This window comes from Rhinolophus hipposideros (genome assembly GCF_964194185.1).
Source record: "Rhinolophus hipposideros genome assembly, chromosome: 11".
Taxonomy (NCBI): domain Eukaryota; kingdom Metazoa; phylum Chordata; class Mammalia; order Chiroptera; family Rhinolophidae; genus Rhinolophus; species Rhinolophus hipposideros.
Genome location: NC_138057.1, coordinates 76,117,054 through 76,136,338, shown reverse-complemented (window position 1 = coordinate 76,136,338; position 19,285 = coordinate 76,117,054). Strand labels below are relative to the sequence as shown.

The 19,285-nt window shown below is 47.9% G+C and overlaps 1 protein-coding gene across 7 annotated transcripts in view; it reads right to left on the bottom strand.

The window, feature by feature from the left end:
- Positions 1-17,806, bottom strand: part of RALGPS1 (Ral GEF with PH domain and SH3 binding motif 1) — a 246,640-nt gene extending 228,834 nt beyond the window's left edge. For 5 of the 7 annotated variants that reach the window (XM_081067246.1, XM_081067249.1, XM_081067248.1 and 2 more), the window contains exon 1: positions 17,565-17,806. The gene's annotated coding sequence lies outside the window, so the exon portion shown is untranslated. Of the gene's footprint in view, positions 1-17,039; positions 17,113-17,497 lie in introns of those variants that run through there. The other 2 variants (XM_081067247.1, XM_081067250.1) reach the window with 2 other exon arrangements.
- Positions 17,807-19,285: the final 1,479 nt, after the last annotated feature.

The following is a 19,285-nucleotide window of genomic DNA, read 5'->3' as shown; positions in this document are numbered from 1 at the left end:
CATGCCAAGATTTTCAATTAAGATTTTCCTGTTTATCAATGCTTATTTGGTCTGTATGCTTCTCACAGTCAGCCAACAATTTTGACGCACAATTTGATGAATTTTTGCAATGTTTTTGTCAGTTCTGCTCATTACTGGTAGCTCTGACCCCTCTTCATCAATGACACGTTCTCTCCCATCAGAAAAATGTTTAACCCATTTGTACACTGCCATTTTCTTCATGGCATCATCCCCATAACCTTGGACTAACATGTCCCTCATTGCACTTCCACTCTTGACAAGTTTAACAAGAAATATAATGTTTGCTCGTTGCTTAATTCAAGCTCATTCTCACGACAGCACACAAAACCATGCAACAATAGTGAATGCCACTCAACAAGACACTGCCACAAATGTCAACACAAACACAGCTGTGAGACACTGATATACCAAGGTTATGAAACCTTCCCGAGCTGTTTGTACAGTGCTGCCAAAGTAAGTGCACGGTGGCGAGTTTGTAAATTTAATTGCCATACCTCCTACCACCAGCCCACACTCTGCCTTTCTGTTGGGTTGATACCTACAACTTTATGACCCAGCAGGGGTCATAAGTGTATGTGCAGCTTTGGTAGATGATGCCAGTTTTCTAAATTGGGCTCAACCAATTAACACTGCCACCGGCAGGGTCTGACAATTCTGGGTGCTCCACATCCTTGCCAGCACTTGATATGGTCTTTTGTTTTTCTCATTTTCCAGTCTGGTGGGTAATGTCACAAAGTATTTCAATCCATTTTAAAGATGAAGAAAGTGAAATTAAGTGCCCCTCTCAAGCTCACAAACCTAAGGTGAGTTGGAACAGGAACCCCAGTCTTCTGACTCCAAATAGTGCATTGTTTCTGCTTGTAGCAAAATACTGTTTGCAACATAAGCACCCTAAAACAAGAGGCTAAAGCAGAACATGCTTGTGGACTATGCCGATCGCAACACACCACTCACGACAGGAAAGAAAGAATAAAATGGTCTATCACCCCCACTTTGAGACAGACACACAGACAAAGTCTGGACATATAAATCTCAAGTATTAACAGTACGATGGCTGCTCTTTTTCTTGGTCTATATTTTCTTATTTTTCTTCAATTAACATGTAGTAATAAGGAAAAGAGCTAGTTTTCTTCAAGCTGAGATATAATTTACATGCCACAAAACGCACCCTTTTAAAATATAGAACTCAGCAGTTTTTAGCATATTCACTAAGTTATGCAACATCCCCACTATCTAATTCCAGAACATTCTCATCGCCTCAAAAAGAAAACCTGTATCCATTAGCACTCACTCCCATTTCCTCACCTCATGATATGGATTTGCTTCTTCCAGACATTTCATATACGTAGAATCATGCAGTGTGTGGCCTTTTTTGTCTGGATTTTTTACTTAGCATGTTTTCAAGGCTCATCCATGTTGTAGCATGAATCAGTACTTCATTTTTTTTACAGCTGAATAATACTCCACTTATATGGATACACTACATTTGTTTATCCCTTCATCAATTAACAGGTATTTGGGTTGTTTCCTCTTTGGCTATTTATGAATAACACTGCCATGAACATACATGGACAAGTTTTTGTGTAGACATGTTTTCAATTCTCTTGGATATATACATAGGTGTAGAATTGTGAGGTCACCTGGTAACTTGATGTTTAATCTTTCGAGGAACTGCCAGATTGATTTCCAAAGAATCTGCACCGTTTCATATTCCCACCAGCAATGTGTCACCTGCAGAAAGAAGACGCCAAGCCAACGTCTCCAGGCAGCTGGAAAAGATGGTGCCCAGAGGAGCCGCCTACAAGTGGTCCCAGGTGGACTGTATACCTGCACAGCATTTTATTAGCTGGAAACACGTGTCCAGACATATTGGAGGGCATGGACCCGCTTTCAACTCTCTCATCCTTCGCATCCGTAGAGCTCTTCAGAGTCCAGAGTGTTCACATGCAGGATCTCTGGTCTGAGCAAAAATTCTCTTCCTGCTTTTTCTGTTAATTATGGTGTAATGTTGTATCTTTCAATAATCACCTCACTGGTGTTCTCTTTTATAATTATAATCACAACAATTATTTAGAGATAATTTCGTATTTGAATGGTTGCACTCTCCCCGCCAATCCTTTCCTACTCTGACATGGCCATTCATGCTCCTCTATTACGATTCATCCATCTCTCAGTGGCCGGAACACACCTTCTTGTGTTTTTTTCCCCCAAAAAATGGTGCACGGCTGTAGCAAAAGCTACACACAAGGTGTGCCCTTGCATGACTGAAATGAATTTCTGTTACTGTAAAATGTGAACTAAAACCCGGCTGAGAACAAAAGTCTTGGGCCACAACCCTTTTCCCTCAAACCTCGATGTACTCTGTGCGGAACTGCCTCCTGGCTCCCATGTGTGCACAAGCTGAGCCAGCCTCCTTTTTCTCCTTTGATTTACAGGTTCCTTCTGCCTGGGTGCTAATGGTATCCTCTCTTTATTCCCAAAATTTAAAAAACACTTCCCCTGGATATTATTTTAAGCTAATTTACTAGTTTTGTGCTTCATAGTGAGCCCCTGTAATTTACAGATTCAGGTCCTTCTTCAGGTCAGGAAATTGAGGCTTCCTTCTATTCCGTTTGTTCTGGTCTCCAATCTGGTCCATCATCCTCGTCTGGGGTCTCCACTGCTGCTTCCCTGTCCCTTCTGAGCTCCACAGTTTGTCCTCTTCCCGAAACCTTCACTTTCTACTGTGCCACTAATTTCAAACGGTGGCATTATATGATTTCCTTTTGTTCTTTAACAAAGTGCTCAAGCTCCTTCTTCTCTCAGCTGTTGACCCATCATCTCAACTTTCAGAGCATCTATAACTTCTCTGAGCGGACAAAAAAGGTGATGTTTGAAATTTACTTCAGTTTACTGAGTAAAAGGTTTGGAAACTTTTTCCCCAAAGCCTGCTTTTCCTCTATTTCTTGCACGCCTTGTTTATTCCCTTTTATACGTCTGGATCTTTTCAGTGGGTCCTCTCTAGTGTCGGCTTTTCTATTTGTTCATTCTTGAACCAGGACAGATGAGTCCTGGCCTGATGTTCACCTGAAAACAGTGTAGATGGATTCCCTTCTGTCCCCTCTCTATACACCCTAACGGATTCACAGTTTCTTGGATGGGACTGTGGGCTAAGGTCCAGTACCATGTCTGTCACTCATCAACTGTGACCACTCTTTAGTAAATATTTTCAATTCTCTTGCCTCCGGTTCCTCCTATAAAACTGGAAAGTTGAGCTAATCTTTAAATGTCCTTTAGCTCTACATTTTTATGACACTCTTATCCATCATATAGAAGTAAAGGTTCATTAGTCTGGAATTAATTATCAAGAATTTTGCTAAATATATGTATAAATAAGTAATACCCTCTTTCTTAAGAAAGACTTACTGTACTTCATTTCAAATGAAGTGAAATATTAAGCTCACGAAATAGATTTCATTTGATTACATGTAAGAAAAAAGAGAATTATCAATAACTTACCAAGAGCTGGCAGAGTACATGCCGCAGGGATGTACTGAGTAGGAAATGTGTGCAAGAGGGCAAAAGACACACACAGCCAGAGAGCTAGCTCTCTCTCCCCCTCCCTCCCTCTCAGTCTCCCCAGCATCCTGTCAGTCCCAGGACTTCAGCCTTGTCTACACTTTGAACACCAGGCACAAACACTGTGGGAACTGACCGTGACATCGCTGGGCCCACATTATAATGCGTAACACTGATGGAGAGCTTCCTATTGGCACACACTGTGGCACGCACTCTGTTTGCGTTATCCCACTGAATCAACCACCTGTTTGGGAAACTCTGGCTCTCTAACACTGCCAAGAATGCAGAGTCCTGACCACCCTTCCGCAAGCCCACTTCTCAGGGCTATACTTCCAGTGAGCACCCCTGAGGGATGAGACAATGCTTCCCTCAGGGACAAAGAGCAGGCTTGCTTACTGCCTGTCATAAAACTGCAGGCTCCCAAACTCACCGCTTCTCTCAGCTGTGGCACAAAAGCACAGCATCCACCTGGGCCCATGGCATCACCCCCATGGGACCTGGGGGAAGGGAAACCAACACGCATGCTAACGCTCACGTTAGTGATGAAGCTCTCTGTCTCTGACTCAGGAGTTACACATACAAAAAAAGATACAAGGAGACACAGAAAGATCTCATCCTAGCCCCCCACAAACTGAGTCCTGGAATCCACCTCTCCTAGATCCCACTACAGAGTCGGCTTCCATCTTCCCACCTTCAACTCCGTCTTCTGTCCGTTAACTCAACCGCGTCTGGAATCCACTGCAGTATACAGTTAAGCTTAGCAATGCTTCTCATTATTGAAAGTCAAATGTCCCAACAATGTCATCATCATTCCTTCTCTTGCTGCTGCGTAACTCCTCATGTCTCATGAATTAAGCTCCTGTGTCAGCAATAGTTACCTTTTCCATTCATATAGTTTCCTGCTCTTACCCAAGCACCATATGAGATTCATAAATTGTGGCTTTATAATAAGTTCTGAAGGTTCAGCTATGTATAGCCTATGTAACACTGGGCTAATCTCAACTTCTCTGAGGCTCCACATCCATTAAAAGGAGCCAGTAATTGTGAGGCTGGCCCCCAATAGCCATCCTCCCCTTCTTCTTTAGGAAAATAGCTTAAGAGTCTTTAGCAGGACATGAGGCTTCCCTGAATACAGATTACATTTCCCAGCTTCCTTTAGTGCTAGATGTGGCCATATAACCAAGATCAAGCCAATGGAATGCAAGAAGTACATGCGCAATTTTGCAAGTGGCCCTCAAAGGCTAGAATGCAAGTTCAAAGGCTAGCGCTCCAGCAGCCACTTCAGACCATGAAGTGGCCTCGGATTTCGGAGCCATTCCCAAGATCGCATCATGACGTGACAACAAGACAGAAGGTCTGTCACCATGCAGGCTCTGTACCTACTCTGAGCTTATTGAGTACCTCCTGACTTATCACACATAGAGAGACCTCTATGTTATTTATGTCTTTGCTATTTTCAGTTTTCTACCCTTTGCACCCCAACCTACAGAAATGGCTCCCTCAAAAGGGAAGTGATAAGGGTTAAATGAGAATGTCCATCACAATAGATATCCATTGTTATATTACCACAACAAAGCACCGTTTTTACACAAATGCAAACATTTATTGACACGAACTGGATTCTGGAAGAATGAAGGCCATTTCGTTGCTGTAAAAAAACTTAATGTTTGCACCAATTTATTTTTCCACACAAGCATCACTATTTTATCAAGTTTTATAGAATATCTCATTTGAATTGCATTAAATCTTTACCAACATTATTGTCACTATTAATTGTGTTTAGACTTTCCTGGAAAGAGCCAGAAATCGACTGAATGCTTAACTGACTGACTGATTTTCACCCAATTCATTCAAAACACATTTAATAAGAGACTACTCTGTAGTAAGCCTTGTCAAAAAAATCAGACTTTTCACAGTGTGAGAGATATAAATGATAAACGTCTAAGTATTGCTTTGTCTTGTGCACCTGAAACTAATAAAAAAAAATCAGACTTTGGAGTAAATAAACAAATAAACAAATATTAGGTAAATAATCTCGAACATCATCTCCCCCAGTGCCCACCAACATGCTCAGGGAAACAGAACTGATGAAAATCTGCATGTCGCTAAAGACCAAGGCTAACGTGAAACTTTGTTCTTGCACCTCCAGCTGTTTCTCCAGAACCGCTTGCCTCTCTTCTTCACAGCCAATAAAACTCCTCTGATCCAGGTTCCTGCGCCTGGTGCTTTTTCATTTTCTACCATGTAACGTTTTCTGTATTTCTCCACTGTCACACTTATGCTCCAGGTGTTCGAATCTTTTCTCCAGTGGCTCTGATTTTCCCTCCCATATGGTGATGTTCACATCGCTGGATCTGTTACTGTTGAAGTTCTTCTTTATTTCATACATTTGCTATATTGGTGGAGTTTGGTCCAGTGCAGATATCTGTAGCAGTACTCAGACGCTGCTGGTGTCACTTATTGAACCATTATTCTGTGACAGATACTTCGCTAAGCACCTTACCCATAATAATGTGCCACTGCGATCACCTTACACTAATTCTCTGAGGGCATCGTTGCACACCCATTTAGAGTGAGAACACAGATGCCCACCAAGGTGAGAAAGAGGATGCTCGCTGGCTGTGGTGGTGAGTCCCGGGGCGAAGGCAGGGTGTGGACCCAGCTCAGTCTGCCCCCTGGTCTGAACCATTTCTTTACGTTCCGTCCCACAAGAGCTGAACGGCACTTTACGTTCTGTACTGGTACGCATACTTCCGTCTATCCATCTGCTCCTTGCCTAAGCATTGGGGCGTCTCAGCTCCACAAACAGCAATCCCGTTCTTCTTCCTTTCCTCAGCAGCAAATGGCTTCACACAGGGTGGCTGGCCCCAGCAGTAAGGACAGCTGCTTCCCTCGCGTTATCCCTGATCCTTTCTCCTCAGCTTGGCTTTCAGCACCAGGGCCAGTGGCAGCCAGGTCTCCGCCTCCGTCCTCCACTCTGAGGTCTTTGGGTTCAGGGTAATACTTACAAAACTTACGTTGGGTCACAGGTCAGTTTCCCATTGGCTTCCCAGATTAAAGGCTCTTCATTGGGTTCTATAAACTAATCTCAGTCAGGCTTCTAAGCCCAGGGGGACAGGCTTCCACTTTCGCCAATTTATGACTTTCCCTCCCCCAGAAATCTGGGTAGATCTCATGTACTCAAACTGAGACCCCACCTATAAGTTCTGGAAATTCTACAGCAGGCTCTGCTCTGCTCCCCAAGCTCAGGATACACAGGGGACCAAGGAAGCACTCCCACATCATGGGGGACGTTCGTCTAGGCTGAATGGTTTCATCTTCTTCCCAGAACTTCCTCCAACGGTTCTGAGCGCTGTCTTTCCTCAGATCCAGACACGCACCCTCCCCACAAAGGTCGCAGACCCATCCTGACCCCCAGCATGTTCCAGGGATCCCAACTCGCCTGCTTCAGGAGCCAGTGATGTTAGTCCAAAGGACGGCCAGCAGAAGACGTGAGAGGACAGTTTGAGAAGGTTCTGAGGGAGGAGAAAGGGTTTACGGGCTCCTTCAGTCTCTTGCGCACAGAAGCAAAGGTAACTGCAACGACTTCTCTCACGTGAGGCTGGCTCTGACACCGGTGAAAGTCAGAGTCGACACGGGGCACAAGGCACTCAGCCTCAGGAGGCGGGGGGAGAGCTGGGCACCCCACCATCACCACCACGAGTTTCCACACCATGGCCTCCTCCTCCTGCTCCTTCTCTGACCCTTCCCCTGTGATCCACCCTCGTGCTGCCGCTCCCCAGCAGTCTGCCCAGGATCCCCCGCTCACTACCCAGAACCTTCCCAAAGAGCCCAACACCCCTCCTACCACTTGAGGGGCCAGCTACAGAAGGATGAGCCCAAGTCTCGTTCGACCAGTGGGAACATCAGAACCATCTGCGAAAACTCTTCAACATACAGATGACCAGCGTCTCTCCTCCAAACCCTGCAAAGGATTCGATGCTCCAAACAGCGAGAAGCAGTGCGCTGGCCCAGACTCTGCGCGCTCCAGGCGAGCAGGCCAGCTGCTGAACGCTGTGCCGCAGACACCCAAACTCAGCCTTACCTCTGGGATTGACCCAGCGCCTCACACCGCTGCCGTGAGAAGCCCTGACATTGCCCGCCCTCCCGTCTGCTCACTATCCAAGGACAGAGGCCTCTACCTGGGTTTCTCTTGAACTTGCCTTCTCGTCTCCATCACCATCGCCATCGCCAGGTTCAGGCGTAACAGCCCCTTCACTCAGCTCCCAAACGCCAGTGACCTCCCACACCATCCATCCTGCATCTAGGAGTGTAACAGAAGGTGTTTCTCTCTTCCTGTCACTCCAGAACAATTCTCCACTCCCCACGGGGTAACAGCCGAACTCCAAAGCACGGCCTGTGAGTCCCTCTGACTCCGGGTCCCAAGCCGCTTTTCCGGCCTCGTCTCCCTCGGCTCGTCCCGCTTCCCTCCGCCACGAGCACCACACAGCTCACCCTTCCTGACTCAGCATGCTCTCTCCTGCGGAGTTTCTGTACAGTCGGTTCCCTCTGTCGAGGTCCCCTTTCACCTGGCCAACTGAAAAATCTATGTTTAAGATCCTGTGAGTCTGATTCGGTCCCATAAGCTTTCGTTTGCACCACTTACCGGGCGTGACAGCACATCAGCGTCATTTATTTACTCCTATCTGTCAGGTCTGTGGGCTCCTGAGGGCGTGGAGTCAAGCTAGTCCCACGCTCGCTCAGTAAATGTTTACTTCATGAATGAAAACCACTAACGAGATCAAGGTGTTCTTCGATCCCCTGGAGAAGCAAAAGCAGCAACCAATCTGAAAAGCAATAAAAAGAAGGCCAACTGCTATCTTGGAAACCATGGCAGGTGACATTCAGTGATGATGCTTTGGTGACAGATGGGAGTTCAGAAGAAGAAGAGTCAGCAGCTGTAGAATTTGTCGGAATTTCCAGCGCAGGTCAGGAAAACAACGCTGTGACCACTGAGGAGCGTCTCCTCGTGCTCGGTGCCCCTGCCACACCAGCTCGCTGTCACTTCTTGAATCCATCATGCCCTTGCCCCCGCTGGGACCATGACAGATGCAGCTGCCACCCCTTCACCTGGCTAACTCCAACTCCTCTTTCCTCTGGGAGGCTGGCTCTGATCCTCCAAGCCAGATAAAATTGTCTGCTTTACGGTCCCTAAGCACCGTGTACTCCTCTTTGTAGCCATCGTCAATGCTGTAATTAATTTTTTATACTTTTATTGTTTTTAGACTTATTTAACTTTGCTACTAGACCATAAGCTAAAAGCGAGCAAGGACCAGACTGGTCTTTCCCTCTGTTGTGGCCCCACTCAGCATAGTGCTGGCACTCAGCAGGCCTGAGCAGGCCCTGGAGGGACGACAGACAGATGGACAGGCAGGCAGGCCTGTAAGATGGGGAGGAACGAGGGACACGGATGCCTTTGGTTACTGTCCAATACTTCCTATCATCCAGCTCTCTTTATCTGACTCAACCCTCGCAAAGCAATCTCTGATTTTAAAACTGGGGATTTCCTATTGCAGAAAGGATGCACACACGCCAGGGAGACGCCTGTTTACTTGGAAAGCAGGTGTCAGAGCAAACTGACAGTCCTGGCCCTCTGGCTTCATACCCAGTGATCGCGCTGTAATACCAGGCTGCTCTCTCTGTCCACAGGTATGCTGGCTATATTGATCAAACTAAGTTCCAAGAATCTCTCAGCCCTTGAGAAGCCCCCTAAGATCACGATGAAGCCCTCTAAGATAAGTATATGTGTTGCTAACAGACTACCAAGGGCATTGCCTTTTCTCAGCCAGCCACTCTCACCGGACACCGGAACTGTGCACTATGTCAGGTCTTAGTTTTCTTCCCATGCAGTCACACTGCAGACGCAACAAAGGGCGCTGAAGCGGAGGTTTTCATCAGAGAGAAATGCTTCTTCATGGACATGGTCCATGAGCTACGTTACATGAGCTGCAGGCAGTTGTTGAGAAACTGCAATATGCAAATAGATGTGCCAAAGTGCATGGGTGTTGCTGGGTAGAGAATCAGGACAGCTGAGTATGAAACCCTGGCAAAGTCCCCAGTCTCATCTGGAACGTGGAAGCGTGGACTCAATGATCTCTAACCTTCAGGATGGACTAACAACACTAGTCTGCTGAGCACAAAGGCCACAGCAAAACAGCCCAGCAGCCGGTACACCCAGAGATAAAGTAGAGAAATAAGCTAACTGCAGCAACCAGCATCTTCTGGAAACAGCAAAAGAACGCTACGTATCAATCAGCAAGTAACTTCTAGTCACATTCAAAAGCTTCCCGACAAGAACAAATTCTAATTTTAGTTATAAGCCAATCAGCACGGGCATCAATGATTACTACACGTGAGCCATTAATAAAAAAGGTCAGGGATTCCTGGTCCCTAGAATGAAACCGGACCTTAAACCCATCACTCCAAATTGAACTCAACTCCTCAAATTCAACGATCAGGAAATTAAAATAACTAAAACCAACAGAAACTATTACAAATACTTTTTTCAATGAATCTGTTTCCTTATCTCACCCGTGACTCCTCCATTGTGTGTCAGAAACCACATTCGAGGCAGCCCAGGGTTTGAGAAAAGATACTAAGGAGCTCTCAGTTTCTCCCATAGGTACACCTTGGGCAGTTTACTTCTCTGAGCTTCCATTTTCTTCTCTGTACTCCAAAGCCTGCCCCCTCAATCCTGCAGAATCAGTATGAGGCAAAACACACACACACACACACACACACACACACCAAAAAACCCACAGGTGTCAGGAGACTTTGTGACGTGTTGAGATATTTTTGTGATGAAGGAACCTCAGATCCAACAACCTTCTCATTTTATAGATTCCAGTCAGTCCCTGCCTAGGCACTCACTTCATTTGTTCACTTAACAAATAATTACGGAGCACCTACTATGCGCCAGGCAGTGAGGACCCGATGGTGAGCACAGCAGCCACAGTCCACGATTTGATGGGGTTGCATTACACCACACCAACGGAGACATACCAACAATTACATTGAAGAGCGTATTGTTACACCCCGCAGGCCACGCTAATGATTTGGTCTTCTTTCTAAGAGAAATTAGAAACCACAGAAGGGTTTTAAACAGAGGGCATGACAAAATCAGATCATTTACTAGCCCTGGGCGAGGCCATGAACATGGCGGGAGGAACAAAGGCCAAGTCTGTAGGGGAGTCCCAGGGCTGCTGGTTACACAGGGTTATTACATGCTACAGCGGGGTGTTATCAGAGCCGAGCGGGGAAATAATTTAGAAATGCTAGTGGACTGGAAGTGTGGGAGCTATGGGGCCTAGAGGGGGAAAAACAAACAAAACAAGGACACAAAATAAGAAATACCTTCAAATAGTGAAAGTCACTAATTCCATATAATAGACTTTATTGCCACAAAAAGAGACATAGCAAATTCTCCTGGATTTATTAACTTGTTTTCCATAAATATTTAATTACCCAGAAATGTACCAAAAGCACAGATTTCCCTTGACCTAGTTATCAAGCTTATACAAGAGTGGGTGAGAATTACTGCATCCAATAAACACGAATTTAATTATGTTCATTATTCTTTCTTTCATCTCCAATAAGATGATCTTGGAACGTTGCAGCCCAACATTTAATTTTTCTTCTGATTACTAAAGTAATTGTCGTAACCTTAAAATAACACCTTATAATAAAAATGTTTAAATCCTTAAAAGGGAAAGTATAATGTTGCGTTAGTTCACATAAAGACCCATTATTTATGTGGAATCACAGAACAATGAAAAAGAAATACCTGGGAAAACCAGCCTCCCGTCCTTGGACGGGCCTGAGACAGGGCCCACCCTCGGGGTGACTCCGTCCTCTCCCTCACGGGTACCCGACTGCTGTCGTGGGCTTGCATCGCACTCCCAAAGCAGGCTGACTTCTGCCTGCCACCCTGGGTGCCGCCCCCAACACCACCACCACCACCCGCACGTCTGAGTTTTAACACAGTCCTTGTGCAGTAACTCACATAACTTCCATAGGCAATACATTCACACCCTTCCCCACAGAGCATCCTAGAAGCTTTCTGACTAAGCTTACAAAGAACATTATTCTAGCTCCTATTTACCAGGTGTTCACGGTGTCCAAGCACTCTGCTAAGTGCTGTTCCACAGCATGTCCTTGGAGCCTTGCAAGGACTACGAGCAGTAAGTTCTGTCAGACTTCCTGTACCCCCGCGGAAACAGAGGAGTGCACTTGCCCCAAACCACAGGGCTTGTTGAGTGGTGCTGTGAGGACTCGAACCCACTCGAACTGACTGCAGAGTCTGTGCTGCCCTATCCGCCTCTCTGATGCACAGGAGATAAATCTCCTGAAAGGAACACAATGGATTTGAAAGCTCTGCAGAAAAACCGTGGAAGGATTTGCTGCTCGACTGTCCCATCGGTGCAGGTGAGACAAACCTGATTCATGGAAGTGATCTGTGCAGGTGATCAAAGAAAAGGCGCTGGGGATGGCGCTAGGCTGGAAACCACCTCTGAGAAGGGCTTGTGCAAAAGACAGGGCGGAAACACCAGTGGACAAACCCACAGCCTGGGGTCAACAGGGCCCGTGAGGAAAGGACTCCTTGAGCCCTTTGTAACTTCAGAGCTGGTTTCTCGAATACCTCGGCCATCTCCTTCACCTTTACCACCTGAACAGCACCACTGCCGCTCCACTAGACCCCAGAGAAAACAGGCATAGGTGCTTCTTGGTGCTCCCACAGCATTGAGGACAAGTAAAATGACAATGAACACTCTGTAAGCACCAGTTTCCTGTCAGGCCCCGTGCCAAACATTCCACCACATTATTTCACTGAATCTTGAATAACAGCCCCAAATTAGGAAACACTGCTATCCCCATTTTATAAATCAGTAAACTGAGACTCAGAGCAGGGAACGCACTTGCCCGAGGTCACAGAGGCTGTGTGAGAAAGGGCTAGGATTTGAACCCAGGTCTGCCTGGCTCGAGCCTGAATCCGCTTGGCCACTTCACCCGAGGTCCTCCATCACAGCCAATCACCCTCTGGTCTCCTTCTGCTTGCGTGTGACTCCTCCACCTACCGACCGCCAGCTTCCCAAGAGCAGAACGGAGCTCCTTCGCCTCAATGTGCCTGGTGTCCAGCAAAGGGTTTCGCCCCCAGCAGCAGCCCAGCGAGGCCGATGAATGAATGCCCACATGAAGGAAGCGAAGCCTGCTCTAAGAAAGTGCTCCCAGAACTGCTCCAGGATGGCCATCACAGAGACCAAGCCAACCAACTCTCCCCCAGCCCCGATCAAAATCTACAGACCCCCTTCTCCGCTCCCTCTGGCAGGCTCCTCCATTATCCCATCCCAAGGGAAGGATGAGCAGCCAGACTTCCGAGGAAAGGAGGGGTGGGCTCCAGCAAGCTGGGCAGCAAATTTTCAGACTTGGCCTTTTTTTCTGCTTCTCCATCTCGCCCTGGAGCGTCTGGAGCAAATATTTCTTTCCTCTCCCACCCCTAGGACTTTGGAGGACAAGTATCACCGGCCATACGCAAAGTCTACAGCCAGTACATGGCACAGGACATGCCTGTCTCAGAGTCAGCACTCAGATTCCTGGGGAATGAAGTAAGAGTCCAGAGTCTGGGTTTCACCACACACCTGACGACTTATCAGTAAGAGTGTGCCCTCATCTAGCAGCATGACTTCTCTGAGCACAGGTCCATCACAATGTCCACCTAAAGCCTGAGCAGCACTGGAAGTAGGAGACTTTCCCTATGCAGGGAGGAGACACAAGCACAAAGTAATACGCACGACGACGACATACATGTTCTCCCATCAAGGTGTGCACACAATGACAGTTGAGGCAGCAACACGGGCGTAGTGCCTTGTGCCGAGAATTGAGTGTAGGTTTCACAAAGGTGGGGAAATCAGAGCTGGGAAGCCATTCCCAAATCACCCAGGGCAAAGCCATGGTTTCCCACCTCCGTGACCCCCATCCTGCTCACCTCCCCACCATCAGGCCCACCATGCCGCTGGGTAATCAGGGACAGGTTGTGAGCATGTCAAGGGCAAGGACTTTGGGCATTCCCCACGGCTCCCACTCAGCTGCCCAGTAAACATCTGCTGACAAAGAATAAGAGATTCTACTTTACATTATTACCAACATAGTAGCCACCCCTAAGATGACCTGCTATTTGCTGCAAGTACTTTGCATGTGTGGTCTCATTTCCTCTACACAAAAACCCCAAAAGGCAGATCCTATTATCATCATCCATTTTACAGCTAAGGCAACTGAATTGGCAAATTGTCCCAAGTCATACAGTAAGTGACAGAGGTGAACTTGTCCCAAGTCACAGTGACAGAGGTAAACTCTGAATCATGTGTGAATGGAAAATCAGTTTAGAATTACTAGTGAACAAATCCCTTTTCCTTTCTCTGTCCTCTGCCTTGAATCCAAATACATGGATTGCCCTTTAGTCTATTGTTCACTGGGACCAAAGCCATTTCTTTCCTAGAGGAGAACAAGGGCTGTCTCTTGTTATTCTTCTAAACAATGACTGTTAACCATTACTGAGTAAACATCATGGAGGGGGGGAGAGGGAGATACAAAACTGTACTTACAATTTCAGTCAAAAACATTTATTAAGGAAGAAATACATGCACCAATTGGAACATTTTCCAAAGTTGGAACAATTTCCAAAACAGATCAAGTTAATAAATGAAGGAGCAAGAGTATGTATAGAATGCTATTCTTTGTGTAAGAGAAAGAATATATATTATAATAAACAAGAAAATGGTAATAGTGCTTGCCTCTAAGGAGAAGGTCTAGGAAGTGGAAGCTCAAGGCAAGAAAGACAAGTACTTTACAATTTGTTTCTCTTTGAACTGCTTGCCTTTAAAAAAATCCATGTGACTTTTTTTTCACTTCTTTAAAAATGAGATAAAGACACCATTTAAAGAAACCACTTATTGCAAGGCCTTTCCCAAATGCTCACACACATATGATTATAACCATGAAAAATTACACGTTTATGAACATAAACTGGATGAACTTTATTTGCAGTGAAATAGGACTGTTAACCAACTTTCGTCTTTCATGTTGAGGTTCACTAATTTCACTAACATTGTTCCAATACTTTTTCTGTAATAAATAAAATGCATTTTGAAGGCAGAGATACAACAGTCATATAAGCTGCAAGGATAATTTGCCAAATCTTCTTAAAGTTCTTCACGTCCCTTCAACAAGTATTTAATGAGCACCTAGTATGTGCCAGGCAAAGTGCTAAATAGGTATTTTTAAAAAGAACAAAACAACAGGTCATTAGTTTCCTCCCTCCTGCCCTTTAATATGCTGGCATGCTCAGAGAATGCCAGAGCTAGGACCACTCTTGAGGTTCACATCATCTAAGACCATCCCCACTCAACTAAGAAAACCAAGGCCTGGAGAGGGGAAGGGGTTTGGCCAAGGTTACATAAGTGAAGGCCTCACAATTACCAGTCCTGCTCTCCTTACGTGCTACATGCTGTTGTGTTGTGCTGTGTTGAAAGATGGGCAGGCAGGGTGGGGCAGAAACAGACCCTAATATATACTGAGTGCTGAGTGCCTAATATATCAGGTGCTTTCACATATCTTGTCTCATTTGTTCTTCATAACAAGCTCTCAAGGTGAGCATGATCAACCTTGTTTTACAAATAAGGAAACGAAAGCTCTGAGAAGCTAAAATTGGTGCACGAGGTTTCAAATGCAGACCTGTCAGACTTCTAAGCCAGAGCTCTTACCCTCCAGAGTGAAAAGGAAAATTGATTTCAAAAGGTAGACTGGGCCATATCAGATGCATTATTTTCCATTAATAAAGTTTCTCTCTCAACCCTGGATGTTGTCACTGCAATAATTACAATCAAAAAGCCTATCCCCTCATTATCCAACACATGTTCTACCTTTGTGTGCCACCAAGTTTGGGCTTTCTTTTCAACCCACTGGGCGTGATGCTTATCCAGAGGGCAGCGATCTCTGAGAGCCATTTACATAGTTTCTGCCAGGATAGAATGGGACAATTTACACACACTGCTTCTAGATGCTCTGGGTACCTGCCACATGAGCACAGGCCCCAGTAAGGACCCAGGCCTGACATGCCATCCTCATGATGCCATTGGGTCACCCCCACAAAACTGGTAGTAGTGAGAGAGGCCAGCACATGGTGGTTGGTCCCCAAAAGCCCCATAGCTTCTACAGTGAAGAAAAATGCAGGCCAGTATAGGAGAAGCCTCCTCCGGTCTTCTCTTCTGTCCATACCACACAGGTAGGAGGGCTTCCAGTTCTGACTGATCTAACTGCTAAGCAGCAAAGGCACCACACAATGAAAGGTCGCACACATGGGCACAGAACACTCTCCTGAATAGCGAAGAACCCATGACCTTGCTTTCTTCTCTCTGCCCCTGTAGTACTGGCATTCCCGTTTGGTGTCTTCCTTCTGGAATGTGGTAAAATCAGGGTTTGTCCTGGGATGCAGAGGGGGAATTCCATAAGGCTCAAGCCTGAGCCTCATGCTCTACTTCAGAGTCCTTACTGGGGTTGGGGTCTAAAGGTCAGTAAACAACTAAATGTTCCTCTGCTTTCCATCTCCCATTGTTCCTGCCACAGCTCGCTCAGAGGTCCGAGGAGCAGTTACCATCTGAGACAAGAATGAGTCTTTTGGGGACTCCCTGCCACAAACCTCATCCCAAACTCAAACAAGAAAATAGTTTAGAAAGCCCCTCCTCTTTAGACCCCCCAGCCCCCAAATCCAACCTGCCCATCAGCACAGGCAAGGGAGACTCATAACTTTAACCAACGATGTGCTCAGTAAGCGCGGTTCCATCCTGTCCTCACAAGGCCCCTGGGAGGCACACAAGGCATGTACCACGATGCTCATTTTGCAAAGGAGGAAAAGACTGTCCAAGGTAACGCAGAGGCAAGAGCTTCTGAACCCTCACTCCCTTCCTCCCCCAAAACCAGCTGCCATTTCGGGCTTCTGGAGACTTACCACTGTTAAGATTTGAGGCAGCATCTGGGATCGGGAGCCAGCAAGCCAGGACCCTCCAAGCTTCATACTAACTACTCTTCGAGCACACACATTTCTCCACAGCTGATCATCAAATGAAAGCCAACCGCCCCCCCAATCTAGGCATGACCCCTGCGACAGCAACAGGACAAGTCCCTAAGACGTGAAAAATGGTTCGTCCCATCTACGGTACAGCGTGGCTAGGGGAAGCTGCCGGCCTAGTAACCAGGGCAGCGGAGACCCACGTCCAGCTCAGGAGAGGTACAGGCAGGCCTGGCAGGCCCTGCGTCCCAGCAGCGACCCTCGAAGCCCCCGGAATCCTCAAAGAGCCCAAAACTCCTGCTTCCACCCAAACCCCAAAACAGCAGAGAGGGCGGCATTCCCTTTCCCAGCGACCACTCACCTCTGGCCGCTCCTCACCTGAAGCCCCGCTTCCGGACCTGCAAACCGCTCGGGGCCCCGCCCCCCGCGCCCGCAGGCCTTCCGAGCCCCGCCCCGAGCCCCGCCCCTTGCACCTGTCGTTTCCTCGGGCCCCGGCGCCCCGGCCGCTCCGGCCTCCCCTCGCAGCCCCGCCCACTAGCAAATCTGTGCTCCCACCTGACCCTGCCCCCCGCACCTCCTGCGCCTCGGCCCCTCCCAAATGCTCCCGCGCCCCACACCTGAGGCCTTTCGCCACCTGCACCTCCACACCCGCTAACCTTCATATCCTTCAAGCCCCCGCCCGACAGGCGGACCGATGGCCTCCGGCCTGGCCCCCGAGGCCTCATAACCGCCCGACACAACCCCCGCCCCCCCGGCCCCGCCTCCCTCCCTGAGGCCCCTCCCTGGCCCACCCTCCCCTCCGGGTCCCGCCCCCCGCACCTGCAGCTCCCTCCGGCCGAGCCCTCAGGGCCCCGCCCCGTCCCGCCCCGCGGACAGCTCTTCTCACCGCCCGCTCTCGTCGCTGCCGCGGCCGCCGCAGTCCCGGCCGGTCACCTTGACGCGGGCCGCAGTGGCTGCCGCCGCCTCCTCATGGCCCTGAGAGCGGCCCAGGCGGCAGCGGCGCCTTCGCTCGGAGACCAGGGCCGGGCCGAGCCGGGCTGGGGGTGAGGCCGGGCGCAGCTGGAGCGCGGGCCGACGCGAGAGCGGAGCGGGTGCCCAGCCGCAGTAGGAACCGTCCGCTCTGGGCCTGAGCGGCAGTCCGCCCAGCCAATCGGCGCGAGGCTCCAGACCAGAGCCCCCAATCAGGTCGTCGCAAAGGCGGAGACACGCAAATCGGCCGTCTGGGCGCGCCAGTGCGCAGCCGCTGCAGTCGTGGTCCTCCCTAGACTCGGCCTCCGCTCCAGCCCGCAGACGCCCTCTCTGCTTGCAAGGATGCTCCGCTGTCCGCACACCCCCCTCAGTGCCCCGCCACGCCCATCCCCTTCCTAGATATAGCAGCGCATCTCATTCCCCACACATCCTTCCAGGCCTCCTACAATTTCCCCTAAAAATTCCTACCTAGGATTTACTATTTTCAACAAAAAAGGGTTTTGTGAGAGACATCACCTCAATGTCCATTCTTTACAACTCCGAAGTAGGCACAGAATGCAGAGCCATAAGAAACCTCAAAAGGCCTTGGGTCCAACCCATTTATTGTACAGCTGGGCAAAATTAGGTCCCACAAGGTGAAGGTACGTGCTCAAGACCACACAGGTGCAAAGCTGAGAAATGAGCCTCGCTCCTGACTCCCTGCTCCCAGATCCTTTACTCTGCCGGTGAGGATGAGGTGAGCAGAGAGGTTAAGTCATCTGATGCAAATCACAGAGATAATAAGTTACAAACAGTCAAAGCCAGATTTGTGAAGCCTTGGAAATCACACACACACACACACACACACACACACACACACACACACACAAACACCCTCTGTTCTGCCTCCCACCAAAAGGAGACCGTATGTCCTGACTTACTCTGAATGGTTCTTGGACACATAGACAAGTAGAACAACATTTCAACAATTTTCAAATTCATTTTGCAGTAACACCAGAGTATGGAAAGATCTGGTTTCTGCGCTTCCCAAAGCTTATGGAAGAAAAAAGAGATAAACAAACAAAAATATTAAAAAATAAATAGAGTCAGTAGAAATTAAACCATTTCTAAGTCTTCAGGGATCTGTGAGGGCAACTTCTGTCATTTTGCATTAGGAAAGGAATAATTATCAAAGAAGATACCTAACTATTTTACTTAAACAGAACAAGAGTATGGGGACAGAGCCAGAAGTGCAGTTTCCAGGCTCTCGGCCTCACGTGGAAAGGTGCTGGCTCGGGTAGTAAATGGCCATCAACTGTGATTGGATGGCCATCAGCTGTGGCTAGTTGGCCGTCAGCTGTAACCAGTGAGCCATTGGCCACTAATATAACTGCTGTGGCTACGCTAGCAGCAAATGGGGGCTGGCAAGACGATGGTGGCTGAGCTAGCAAGCGGCAGAGTGTGGATTGCAGATTGCAGAGAAGTGGATTGCTAGCAAGTGAGATTGTTTGGCAGAAACAAGCGGATGGCGGGTTGCAGATAGTGTGGCTCCTGCCTCCTTTGTCTCCAACCCAGCCACCAACGACAATATAGTGGTATGACTCCCCATCTATGGCTCCGTGGGTGTTCCTTTTTGGCCTCACCAGGTCCTGCGTTCTT